At 41.3% G+C, this 14,323-nt stretch overlaps 1 long non-coding RNA gene across 1 annotated transcript in view; it reads left to right on the plus strand.

Annotated features, from left to right (window-relative positions):
* The window catches only part of LOC140561691 (uncharacterized), a 66,426-nt gene that overhangs the window by 8,309 nt on the left and 43,794 nt on the right, over positions 1-14,323 (plus strand). The gene's annotated exons all lie outside the window — the stretch shown is intronic.

Below are 14,323 nucleotides of genomic sequence, written 5' to 3' on the forward strand. Positions count from 1 at the left end.
CTTAATGTGTGCAACTTAAAGTAGCTGAATGAATTTATTAGAGGTGTCCACAAACATTTGGACGTACGGTGTGTCTCATCAGGGTCTGGCGGGGATGAAGATGGCTTCAGGAAATTTATCATAAGTAACTTAAACCCCAATCCTTTTTTAATTGGACCTTGCGTTTTACTGTGTCAGAGCTTTTGGGCCTAGTGGGCTGGGTGTTGGTAGATACTGTTACATAACAGTTTTGGGGTTTTGGTATTGGCCCTGTTTTACAGGCACCTTCAAAGTAACTCTAGCAGTTCCCTAGGGTAATTGTCATGTCACATTAAAAGTTGCCTGTTCATTTATGCTGATGTGTTTTGAGTGTGGATGGGAAAGTATTAGTATTTGTGTGTTTGTTCAGCATTCAGTGTGTACCAGTCTTTAGAATGGCTGTGCTTGTATGGAGATGTTGGGTCAGCGTGCCCTTGCCTTTAAGAAGGATGAAGAAAGAAAATCACACAACAAAGAGCCCTCCCTTTATGACTATAAACCTCAGATATTACAGATATTTATGTAATATTCATATCTAGCTTGGGGAGCAGAGGCCCCACTGTGTCTCACATGAAAGTGGAAGCGATTAACCCCTTGACACAGTGCTCTGCTTCCTCTGGTCACAGCCGGGGTGGAGATGGAGGGCGTCAAATGCGTTTGGACACGGTGTCATGCTGCGCATATTCAACTGTGATTCTCTAAGGGGAGAGCCTCCATCACGGCCATTGTGCTCGTCCCATTATGCTGACTCTTGCTGAATTAAGAGAGCTATTGTTCCACTGGATCTGTTCAGTACTTTGAGGTTTCACAATCACTGGCCCCTGCAGTCCTGCATATATGGATATACTTATATTTAGCTTATATTAAATGTATAGAAAAACACATTTTGACTCTCATGCACAGCAGCACTGAGGTCTCGAAAGGCTTTGAAACGGAGAAAACCCAAGAATCTTGGAAAAGAACGAGCGTGAAAGTACACCATAAACATTAGCTCATGTGGACTTGGCTCAGGAATCTGAAAGGTTCCAAATTTAGGGGGACGTTTTTTGATCCTCCGAAATAGATGCAACCCTAGCCTCTCATCAGCGCGTGCCAGTGGGTTGGTGATACCGTATGCTCAGCAGAACAGCCTGGCCAATCCTTTCTCCACGTACTTGAGGCTAACTCGAAACAGTGCGCTGTATTTATCTAGACCACCCCCTCGCCCAGGCATTGTTCTGTCTGCTGTAAGTGATGTGGTCATCTCTTGATGCTGTGGCGTGCTGCAGGCCTTTTTTTCCATTGGTTACAGATGGTTGTGCTCCAGCCAATGAAAGCCACAGAAGAGGAGCGCTGTTGAGATTTCGCAGCACAGGAGTCATTTGGTGGTCCCGATAATGAGTTAATCACCCTGCTCCTCCTTGTGGGCAGAATTCAGAGAAGCCCTGTTTACTCAATGCCTTTTTGACTGACACTTGCTGACACGATCCTGGACCGTTTGCTGCACTCTAGCGCGGTTTCCGTAGTTCATGTACGTTCATGACACCGTTAACTCCTTCAGTGATGCGTTCGATGAGACCTAAAGCAGTTAGCACATGGTTTCCTGTGAAGCGCCTCATGTTAATTTGCGTGGATTGAAAGTTGTCTTATTGTTCTTGGTTCAGCCTGCGTATAGAGCACTCAGTCAGGCTTTAGGCTGTCATTGTAGATCAGACAGTCAGCCATTCCAGAGTGCCTCCAGACCTTACAACAACAAAGGAAACACCCAGACAATGGGAGTTTTTACAGTGTCCGGAGCTTTTATGGCTGAAACAGACATGCACGTCGACGTACTGCGATTTATGAACGGGAGTTTGGCTCAGTTTATAAGGCCCCTGAATGGCGGAGGCTATATGGGAGGTCATACCAACACCATTCGTTTGAAATAACTGCTAGTAGATCAAATTTGGATCAGGAGGTAATTCTGCGATGACCCCATCCTGCCGAGGTGCCTCATTATAGCAGATCCTCTTCATGAAGCTGCTGTTTTCGTAAGGGTAAAGAAAGCATATTAAATCTTGGAAGCAGGAGTCTGGGTGTATGGTTTTCTTAGAGTGCAAAAAAACCTCCTGCTGGTGCTGACGAGAATGCTTTCATGGGTGTTCATGGATTGGCGCCATATGTCGGCTGGTCGTGAAATAGCTGGATCGTTCTGGAGGTTCCTCCATCATGCTGTCTTGCCTGTATAAAGGAAAATAAAGGAAAGCCGGATCTCTGAGGCCAGGCATGCACTACCGCAGTAGCGTATAAGGCCCCTGAAAGGCCCCTGAAACACCCCAGTAGCGTAGGTTTTACTTCAGCTTTGGGATCACCTCCTGACTTATCGTATGATTTATGTTTTATGCTAAGTGTTTATGCTGAAGATATAATACACTGAAGGACTGTACCAGTTATTTAGTGTCTAACAACATTCATCCTTGAATGTGAATTATGGTTATATAGTACTGTAACTCATATAGCAATATAAGCTACAGTATTACAATTCTATTTTTAGAGAAAATAGCTCACCATTGCCATTCAGTTATAATACAATATCATTACAGTGTTGCAAGTGGCTTCTTTATTAACTAGGAATGACCCTATTCGGTTTAGTTGATGGGCATATTTTAATGGATCGAGTATCAGCTATTTTAATCCTAATTCAGTTCCAGGTCTTTGTTTTAACCATGGTATCCAGAGCGCAATCTGGTGTCCTCAAGGAACCATTATCAGACATTATTGCCAGCCAGCAGCAGTAAAGACATTGTCAGAAAGTAAATAAAAGAGTTTAGAGTCTGCAGTGTGGAACTATTTTACAGTGGAACATGAAAATGGGCCATAATATCCTCCTAAACGTAGGTTTCCATCAGGTCAGGCCAGATAAGTGGGCAGTCATTAATTCTGAGAAAGTAAAGAGATAGAATTAGTTGGATTCATGAAGGAAGGATAATGTGAACATTATCAGAGAGTGGCTGACGACTCCAGCAGATCTGACTTTAACAGTCTAATTAAAAGGAAAGAGCCAGAAGGAGCACCATAAAACACTGGCATCCGCTCGCTGCACTGTCCACAAACTTGAGTCTTATCTAAACTGTGGGGTTGTCTTATTTATACAAAAATAACAGATCAGTACTGTCTGACACTCAGCAATAAGAGACTACAATAGGACGGGGGGTCAGAATAACCTGATCAGGACAGCCCTATTATCACCTTAAAGGAAGAGTTTGGCCAAAAAACTATATGAGCATAATTTGTTGCTTACCCAGTGCAGACAGATTGATCTGTTAAAAAACACAGTATGATTTCTTTATTCTAAAAACACTAAATAGAACTTTTTGAGCATTTAACCACAATTAAACAGCATTAACATATATATTTACATTGATTTTAACATTGGTAAATGCATATTCAGTGGCATATTGTTTAGTAGTAAAATAAACTGACATTAAAACCAGTAGACAGGGCTGTAATGGTGAAAGAGAGATAATATTTAACATCTAGACCTACTGCAATAGTTGACGTGTATGCATATGCTGGGGCCGTTGAAAATCATAAAAAAATAAATAAAAAAAAAAAAAATATATATATATATATATATATATATGTGTCTATTAAGACACTAAAGTTGATAAACCAAGAACAGTGAAGCATCTGACTGATTCAAATGCTCACAAAGTTGACATTTTGTAAAAATGCAATAATGGCAAGCAGTCAGTGTTTTACATGAGCACAGATAACATGAGCACGTCTCAGTTTACCTGTTAAACACCCCAGAAACAGCTAGCAGTAGATTTGAAATATTAAAATGATATTTTGTTGTGTTAGTTATAAAAGACATTTAAGTTATCTGCCTTGAGATGCAATCACTACTATAGAAATATGAGGCCTACCGGATGTTTTCCCTTTATTCTAACTCGTTCCACTGCTGTCTCAGCCATGTTAGAATCCTCCCCAGCTCTGTTCCTCATTCTAGACACATCTCAAACCTCTACAGCTTCCTGCTAATCATTTGAAACCTACAAAGTTGCACAAGATTAATTATGTGAGAGAGAGTTTATACACATATCTGCAAATACGTGAGCTGAGCTTTTGGACAGTGGCGCACTGCTTCCCGCCTTGCCTATTGTGGTGTGGGTTGTGGCCAGTGGTCGGCTGCTCGCACATGGTTCTGAGCGGGAGCACATGAGGAAGTGCAGAAACACGCCAAGCTATAGGAATGCAGAAGGCGTGCAGGCAGGCAGGCGGGCAGGGACATCTTTCCACTTCCATATGTGTGCTGTATCCAAATACACATGCACATAGACCAGAGGGAGCAAGCTATGCAAAGAACAGGGCGAGAAAGAGAGGAGCTTCTGAAGAGCTTTGTCTCAGCGCAACCTAATGTGGGGCTGGGCGTGAGATGTCCCTGACGCACGGTCCACTCATACTACCCCCACACAAAGTCCTGTCCATCTGCTAAATTGGTACAATGAGCAGTCCATGCCTCATCGTATTATGTAAGCAGGATCCAAAAGGGGGAAGGAAAGGGTCAAAGAGAAGAGGTAGAAAAAGGAAGGAGAATAAGGACGACAAGCAAGAAGTGGTACAAAGAAAAAGGAAGAAAGAAGAAGAAGAAGAAGACAGACAAAGAGAGAGAGAGAGCGCGAGAGAGAGAGACGGGGGAGGAGGATGTATTTTTAGGAGTCTCCAGGCTGGTCTGAAACCACTTCAGTGGCTCGGGCAGTGTGCCTGGAGCTGCTGGGTTTCATTGTACAGCGCAGCGTCCGCAGAGACAGGCCGCGCTTTGTGCGAGCGCACCGCAGCCAGGGCACCTAACGAGGGGTTCCTACACTCCAAATAAAAGAGTGCAGCTGTATCAAGGCCACCCCTACTAAAAATAACACACCCCCGTCCCCCAATTCCCCCCTGTTTAATTAGGGCGACGTCAGGATTCCTCCTCATTCTGCCAGAGAGATCGGGATGTGGAGGGGACCCACAGTCAGCCATGAGGAATAACAGAAGGGGGAGGGGATAAAGCAAAAACATTGGGCCTCCTAAAATATCATCATCTTAGCAGTGAATGGCCCAGTATAGTTGTGTGTGTACACTCTGTAGTTTAGGTTGGGTAATGCTTGCAGGATCACTGGCCTTCAAAACACCATCTTTATCTTCATTTTGGAGGTCTAGCACAGGTGTGTATTCACATATACCCTTATGCATACAGATTCTAATATCCCCTTCAGGCTCCTGCTAATGGTGTTGCGTGAGGGTGATCGGACTATAAATATCTGACCCTCAGTATCGCGACCGAAAGACGAAACCGACGCACAGGGCCCGCTTCACTTCCAGGCAAATATTTGCTTAAAGAATGCAGAAAAAGATCAAAATCAATTGAATAATTACATTGTATTTGTTTAATCATCAGCTACAGTGTCATGATCATGACGGGCCTAGCAGGAGCTTGAGCTGGGTAATCCTTTTTGCTATTACTATCCCTCTTAAAGTGTAAATGGGGTGTCTGTGTGACACTAAAAGTCCTAGAACTGTACATCAAAGCCATGATTATCTGTGGTTTGTGGTTTTTCCAACAGTAGTGGTGCAAGAGAGTGTACGCACATGCTGTATTGCAGTTTGGCTTGAGTAATCCTTGAGCTATGGTCATCAAAGACTTCAAAGAGACCGTCCCGCTTGCCCTGTAAATGTTTGGAGCATATGCTCCACTGTACAGCCATTAAAGGGTCATGAATTGAAAGCTAGACCTGAGGAACCATGGGACAGTTTAACTCCATGTCTGCTGTGACTGCTGTTAATATGTAATGAGCATGGCATTAGCTCTGTCTAATGATTCCATAAGATGCTGTTTAATAATGTAGAGCTCCCATAGAACCTTGAATGCTGACGGGGCCGCTCACAGAACAGGGGGTGGAAAAGAATGTATATGTGAAGGCAATCGATGGCTAAACCTCATACTTCCAGGGTGCTGCTCACTGGTGAACCGTGTCCACACAGGCTCTTTTTTTGTTGTTGTTGTTGGGTGTGTTTTGTTAAAAGGTTTGTGGGGTGGGTTTATGCAAGGCACGTTTTTGCAGTACTTTATGGAAAGATGGTCGCTTTTGTATGGCTGAAGCTTGTGCGAGCAGACAGAAATTGGTGAATTGGTTTGGAAAAGAGCAAAGGAAGGGGATTTGTGTGTATATCAGTGGCCGATGGTGTACACAACATACTGTTAAAGGTTCCAAAGACTTTGGTTGCACAAACCTATTTACAACCCTGTTACTTTGCCACATAATGAAACACTGATTTTCCTATTATGAAAGACTCGTGAAAAACAAGGTTTACAACCTCACAACCCGCATATGGTAGCATAGTTTTAATAGGTAACAAAAACACTGGAGTTATCCCGAAGTCTTTCTTGGATACGGTTGTTGCCTTCTATTTATATCTTTATATATTATAGCCAGTTAGCTTTTATCATTCCCCCTACTCACATTCCTGATTTTTTTTTTTTTTTTTTGAGGGAGCGACGATACAAAAAAGAGAGCGTTAAAAGACTAGCGTTAGCTTTTAGCTTGTTGCAGATTCCTGGTTGCCTCTGTGGCTTTTGCTTTGTCACAAGCTCCCCTTTACTTTGGTCACATGGCCTGGTCTGCATAGCTACCTGTATTCCTGTATCTAGCAGGTCTGGTGTTTATATGCTACGAATTTTACATTCGCCAGCTTTGACTAGCGCTCTCACGAGTGGGCGGAGTTTATGTCAATTTTGAACGGGTCAAGACTGTTGAGTAACAGTTTAAAGGCCTAACAGTTTGGCCTGTCGTCCAGCCCGGTTTGGGTTATGCCAGTTTTTTCTTTTAAAGAGGACACAATGGTTTCCAAAAGGTTTCGCAAAAGGTTCACGATATGTCACTTCCATGTACTGAACTCAACAACGCTACAGAAATGTTGAGACTCAAGCATAACGCTGACTTTTTTATGCTGCATAAATTTGTCTGCATTTAATTGTTTACTGTTTACATAGCAGACCCTGTAACTGTGTGTATCAACACTGAACTAAACTAAATCTAAACTGATCCAAATATTGCTATTCAGAAGCTGATGACTGGGTTCCATTAATATGTTGGAAATCAGACAAGGAGGAAGCAGATGTAGGATGTGTGTGTGTGTATATATATATATATATATATATATATATATATATATATATATATATATATATATATATATATACATATATATATATATTTATTTTTGGTTTTGTGAAGACTGTGAGGTAGTGGTGTACTGTGTGTTTGGGCCGCACACAAACAGCGGATTAATCACCAAAGTTTAACCATAACAGTGTGGAATACTGTTTACTGCTGTCGTGAGGTGAGGACTTAAGAGTAGTTCTAATACAAACAAAGCACAAACACAAAATACTTTCAAACTGAAAGCTAAAATGACTGTCCCACATTTTACTTAAAAAAAAAATGACTCAAGAACTGTGACCTGATCTGAACCGTAAGTTTTGTGATCCATTACTCCTCTGAGAGAGCTTATGAGCACAGAGTTAGACCACCTACAGCTAAGTCTGATCATGATGTGGTGTTTTTAATCCCAACATGTAAGTCAAAGCTGAAAAGTAGCAAAGCTTGGCGAAATGGGTAAAGATTCAGACCACAGACAGCCTGGAGGAGCTGAACGCTTGTTTTATATGCACAGATTGGAGTTCATTTCAGCAGGGTGCACTGGATGAAATGGCCACAGTTACAAGTGATTGTATATGGTTTTGTTTACAGGCAGTTATTACAAAAGAGTTTACGCTTTATCTGAGTAATAAAACTTATTTTACACAGGACGTTCTATGGAGATCGGTACTGGGGAGTTGATAAACTAATAGAAAAAAAAATCATTGCTTTTAAGAAATTAAGAACCGTGGACATGATAAAAGCACATTGCAGTATCGCTTAGGGTATTCTTATGGCTATTATTTTGAGCAGGTCTGACAGAATAATCATTTCTGTTGTTGGTGTGTTACACAAGAATGGCTAGTGGTCCTAGACATATCAGGGCTTTTCTTTTTTACAGTTATTTGCAAGAAAACTGTTTTAAGAGTTTGTGTGAATATAGTAATTTTGGTCCGGTGGCAGTTACATAGGTTGTAATGAAGCTGTGTGAGTGGATTGTAGCTTAGCATCTCACAAAGACAATAAATATCCTACCAGATCAATATTGGTTTGCGTATAAACACAGCTGTAGTACTGAAGATTCAGTGGCCACACTGGTTCATTTAGTGCTGAAACATCTGATCCAACCCCAAACATACATACAAAGGTCCTTTCCTGCTGTAAATACCACTAAACATGATGTCTTTCTGTTAAAGATGGTTCAGTTGGGACAATCCTCATCTTATTCTTTGGTATAACAGTATTTTCTTACCGATAGCATGCTTTTCTTCCCTATCATTACTAATGTTGGTGAATCACAGGTTCTCCATTTCTGTGTACCGTTTATACCAACAAGTACAGAACTCAGGAACTGAATCACTATGTCTTTAAATATCCTGTTACTGCACTGCTGGCTTTGTTGACAGATGAGTCAAGTAGTTTTACAAAATAATAATTGAACCGTTTAGGAATTAGACATTTGTTTGAAGTTCCTGCATTTCAACAGGCTCAAAAGTAATTAGATGGTTGACAGGCTTGGCCTGTTGCTTAATTATTTCATGACAAATTAAGGACATAAAAAGTCTGAATTTGAAAGTAGCAGGGATTTATTATCCAGAGTGTACCACATCATCTGTCAAACATGATGGAGGTACTGTTATAGCATGGGCATGTATGGCTGTTAATTGAACTACTCAGATTCACTTAAATGCCACAGAACTGATGCTTCACTACTGCTTCACAGTACAGATGGACAATGACTCAAAACATACAAAGAAATGGAATGGTCTTAAATAACAAAGTCAGTCACCTGATCTCAACCGACGAAGACAAAACTGAAGGCAGAAAGCCCCACAAACAAACAGCAGCTGGAGGCAGCTGCAGTAAAGGCCTGACGAAGTATCTTAACAGAGGAAATTCAGCATTTGGTAATGGAGGGTCTCAGACTTAAAGTATTTGCATCCAAGCATCAAAATTCTATTTAAATATTTATATTGCATATCTATATAGGGTTAGTTTGTCCAATTACTTTTGATCCTGTTAACATGGAGGGGTGTGTCTTCACTTCAGCTGTATTTTAATTGCTTTAATTTGTTGAGGTGGTGTTAAAATACTGAAAAATAGAGAAATCTGACACTAAAACTGTGCTGTATCATAACTAAAGAACATTAACTAACATATGAAGTATCTGTCGCTTTATTTTACGGCATTCTAACATTGTACGACTATTCATGAATCAGATCTCGTTCACATCTCTACCATACAACCAGGCTCTTCTAGTAATGAGAATTGTACACGTCCCCTTGACTTCACATTGGTTAATGTGTTTAGTGTAGTTTAACTTGTCCATTTTGCTGGTACTATATCAGCTGTTTTTCCATTGCCTTTACTGTACTACGAGGTAATCATTTCCCCATACAATACTAAAGCTAACCATGCATTTTAACCCTGCTCATAAATGGCAGCGAATCAGTGTGAGAACCACAATCCTGCATTAGGTCTGAAGAGAAGGCGACACTGTTTAGTTACACATTTTCTCCGTGGTTAAACATTTCCTGCCCTTTAGCTTCATTTAGCCTCTTTTTAAACTTAACACTAGAGTTCTGCAGGGGCATGACATTGAAAGTCTGAACCTGACCTGTTCATTTGATTCAGACTGGCCCCACTGGTACTGCTAAATTTGAAACCCGGACCCAACTCGAACCTGCTTGCACAAACTGACGTATAGGGATCACTGTAGACACGGCTTTACAGTACTTTATTAATATTAAACAGTTGTTCTGTTCTTTTAATTTCACATGCTTTTATGAACATTTAGAAAGGCTGCTTTTAGACTACACGAGAGAAAGTGACGTGCATAACTAAATAAACTGCAGGAAAAAAGCTCTATTTGGACGGGATTCAATTTACATGAGTTTCTGGGGTATTTCTCTCTTTCACAGGTGCTTTTCCTGGACTTTCCTTCTTTCTGCATCTCTGTCTGTTTTTTTTCCTCCTCCTCTGAGAAAATTACAGGCCAAATTACCTGCTCAGTGAATAAACTCACGGAATTTAGTCTTGAATATACATTTTCCAGATTTTCTGGGCCAATGTCGCCTGGAAAAAAGGGTTTTGGATGCTCCTATGCATCGAGATTCTCCCTAGATACTGAAAACTTTCCCCAATCACAAGAAGAAATTTAAATCAAGCTGTTGTTGGAACTTCACCCTAAACTGAAATATGAACCGGTGTGTCTTAATTACTCCAGTGTCTCTTCGACTGTTTGGACCCCAAGTTGTGAATGTAGTGTGATCATGTGACCGGGTGATGTACTAAACCCAGTCGTCCTACAGTGATTTTATTGCCGCCTGGATGCGAAGGTTTCATCACTAAGAAAAGACGTGTAAAATTTTAAGGCTTAGAGAACAAACTCTAGCCCGATCCAAGCCTAATTTTAATGTGAAAAATTGACTCAAAGCCTAGCCAAACCCAGCCCAAAACATCTTTCATACACGTGCATAGTTGTCAGCCCCTGCATCAGTTGGATGCATTGTTGAATTGTATAACTTCACTCATTCCAATATAGTACAGTTCAGTGGTTGGTGTAGTGTAGTAGACTGCATTTCCTGTGACAGACTAGGGTTTGAATCCCCAGCTGGGCAGGCGTACCATGCAACGCCAATAAGGGTCCTAGGATAAGACTTAGGGTAACCCTAACCCACTACATTGTCCTGCCTGTGTAACATAATGCACTAGGTAAGAGCATCAACCAAATGCCATGAATGTAAATGTCCTACCTTGGTACCATTTAAGCTCATTGGACACAGCAATCTATAATACTCCAGAATCCAGAATCAGACATTCATTTTTACTGTGTTTAAGTGTCCAACATTTATGGGGAACCCCTTAAATATTTAAATAATTATTTTCCTGGGTAAAGAGCTCTTCAAATGAAAGGAAAATGTCTTTTATATGGTAGTATAACGATAATGATAGACAGCAGCTAGCTAGTTTAGCCTAGGCTCTTCAGTTTGCATACATGTCCCTATGGTTAAGGTGTCTAAATATCTGACCATATTGGCAGATTTACATTTTTAATGTTTTAATGGAGCAATAGACAATAGCAAATTAAATTAGAATAGCGTTTTATATATATATATATATATATATATATATATATATATATATATATATATATATATATATATATATATATGTATTATATGGACAAAAGTATTGAGACACCTGCTCTTAACTGTCCAGGGAAGTCTTCCTACTAGGTTTTGAAGCAGTGCTGTGAGAATCAATTGCATTTAGTGACAAACAGTAGTGATGTCAGGATGTTGGATGGTCACCACCCCACCTCATCCCTAACTCCCCAGCTTATCCCAGAAGTATTGGATAGAGCACCAATCATCATTCCAGAGAACACAGTTCCACTGCCTCACAGCTTAGTGCTGAGGGGCTTTATCTCTGTCTAGCCCACACCTGGCATTAGGCATGATGCCGATGGGTTCCAACAGGTACTAGACAAGCTGTGTGTGTGTGTGTGTGTGTGTGTGTGTGTGTGTACTTATTTACTCTGCTACATTCATATTCATTTTCGGAATTCCTGGAACTGACACTGTGCTAGCAACTTGTTGGTATAGGAGGAACATGGAGGAAACTTGAAACCGTGTTGCAGTGTTCAGAACTCACTCTTGCTTCTATTGGTTTCAAGCTGTGCATTACATCATGTGTTGAACTGCTTTCTTTTTCTCAGAAGAAGCATTTTTTCAATATCGTATAGACCATAGAGTGTAGATTGCCTGTTTCCCAGCCTGTTTATCTCCACAATTGGAGAGAAAAGATATTTTGCCAAGTACCCCATATGGGTCGCCACCTGTGGAGGCCAAAATCAATGGAGTCAATCCATATGACAGTAACAGTGTTAGTGCTGTTTGGTCTGTAGCAGTGGGTCAATAGAACGTTTCACCCCTCGCTGCTTCACTTTGTCTCTTTTATCTGGCGTGGAAGCAGTGCACACTGATAGGAAGCAATTTCAGGGGTCAGAGGTGAAGTGATTAGCAGTAATTATGGGTAGCGGGGCAGCTAATTGTTCGTGGTGTCCTCAGACGAGGTCACTGGGCATTGACTTTGCGTTGGATTCCACAGTGTGCAGAGTTCTGTTTGTTTGGCAAGAAGATTTATGAATGAATATATGAAAATATATGTTTTTACCCATCTAATACTGAAGATCCAGAAGTCGGGCAGCAGGGGGGGTGTATATATATATATATATATAATATATATATATTAAAATAATATATTAAAAGTTCTCAGGATGGTCTGGGCAATTCTTGGAACGGGAGGTTTTGTGGAGCATTTCATGGAAAGCGACCACTCCCAACCCCCTCAGATGGGAGTATGTCCATGGTTCTTTGTGTCTTTGTGTAGACGAAATTCCCCCCAGAAACCCTGCCTATTTGTCTGATGCTATCAGGAACTCACCAAGGCAACTCAGGCGTGCATGTGGCCATTTCCGCTTCATGCCCCTTTTTTTTTTTATGAGGAGAATGGATAAGTGGAGTCACTGCTGTTTTTTGAAGCCCTTTGGCTTCTAAATGCCCATCCAGCACCCATCCAGAGCTTGTCACACTGGGGGTTGCTAAGTCAGAGCAGAGATAATGATCATTTTCTACACAGGATTAGGATGTGTTGAATTCAGCCGCCATCATTCTCCTGGAATCCGTACCAGAACTGTGCGAGTCCAGAATAGACGCACTGGAGGTTTCTCTTTGCAGTTCATGGAAGAGTGAAAGATGAAGACATGAATGAGTGTCCTGTAGAGAACATATCTGTGTGCTTTTACATCTAGCGTTACTAGGCAGAACTCTGCAGCTGCTACACTGAGAAGGACAGGTTTAAATATAAGCCCTCAGAGGCTCTTCCAGTGACTTCAGAAGACTTGTTTGGCCTGGACATTGAAACATGGTGACACATGCAATGGACCGACACAGCAGCAATGCAACAAGGTCCACTGAATCTCTACCAGAATCAGCTGTATTTGTCATCTAAGTAGTGGGTCTGAAGTCTATAAACACCAAAATATGAGTATTCTCAAAAACTCTCCTTTTCCCCCATGGATTTAGTCTTTGCCTGTTCCCACCAAATATTTACTTCCACCAGTCACATGTTACCAGAGCTAGGTTCCTGCTAAGGTTAGGTACATATTCTTGTTATGTTATGACTACATTGACTACAACAGTTTTAGTAGAGCAATCGATCGAGAAATCATAATAACATTATATATATAATTATATATATACTTTATAGTCAAAAGAATTGGGACACCTACTCATTCATTGTTTCTCCTAAAATCAAGGGCATTAAAAAAAGAGCTTATCCTGCTTTTGTTGGAGTGACTCTCTGTACTGTCTAGGAAAGAAAGCTTTCTACTAGGTTTTGGAGGAGTTGATTGCTGTGAGGATCAGCGTCAAGAACATTAGTGACGTCAGGATGTTGGATCATCGCCACCCCACCTCATCCCCAACAACCCAGCTCATCCCAAAAGTTTTGGATGGAGCACCATCCATCATTCCAGAGAATACAGTTCCACTGCTCCACAGCTCAATGCTGGAGTGCCATATACACCTCTAGCCCACACCTGACATTGGGCATGGGGCCGGTAGGTTCAGATTTATCTGCTCCAGAGAGTCCCTTTTTTATTGGCAATACTTCTCGACAAGGGCTAGATAACCAGTGTGTGTGTGTGTGTGTGTGCACATTTGGGTCAGCAATAGGTGCAACTTAAAGTAGCTGAATGCATTCATTAGAAGGAGTGTCCACAAACATTTGGACACATAGTGTAGTAGGCACACTAAATCCCTGCACTAATTAACTCTGCTACATTCCCACTAAATTGCTGGCCAAAATTTGGGGTGGCACCAGGGGTAGCCAATCAGATTGCATGGGTAACCTACCCTGGCTTCATCACTGCATGCAGGCATAGGGGTTGACGAAAGCAGAGGCAGTATTAATGCTGCAAAGCAACAGTTGCTTTGCATAACTTGCTATATGTTGCTTTGTTCCACAGAGAGTAATTAAATGCTCCCAAAAGGCCTGCTTTATAACAATGGAATCCCATATTGTATGAGAAACAGAGCCCTCAGGTCATGTTTTGCCTTGGACAGCTTATTATTTATATCTCGTCAACATGATAAATT

The sequence above is a fragment of the Salminus brasiliensis genome, chromosome 9 (assembly GCF_030463535.1).
Source record: "Salminus brasiliensis chromosome 9, fSalBra1.hap2, whole genome shotgun sequence".
NCBI classification, from domain to species: Eukaryota; Metazoa; Chordata; class Actinopteri; order Characiformes; family Bryconidae; genus Salminus; species Salminus brasiliensis.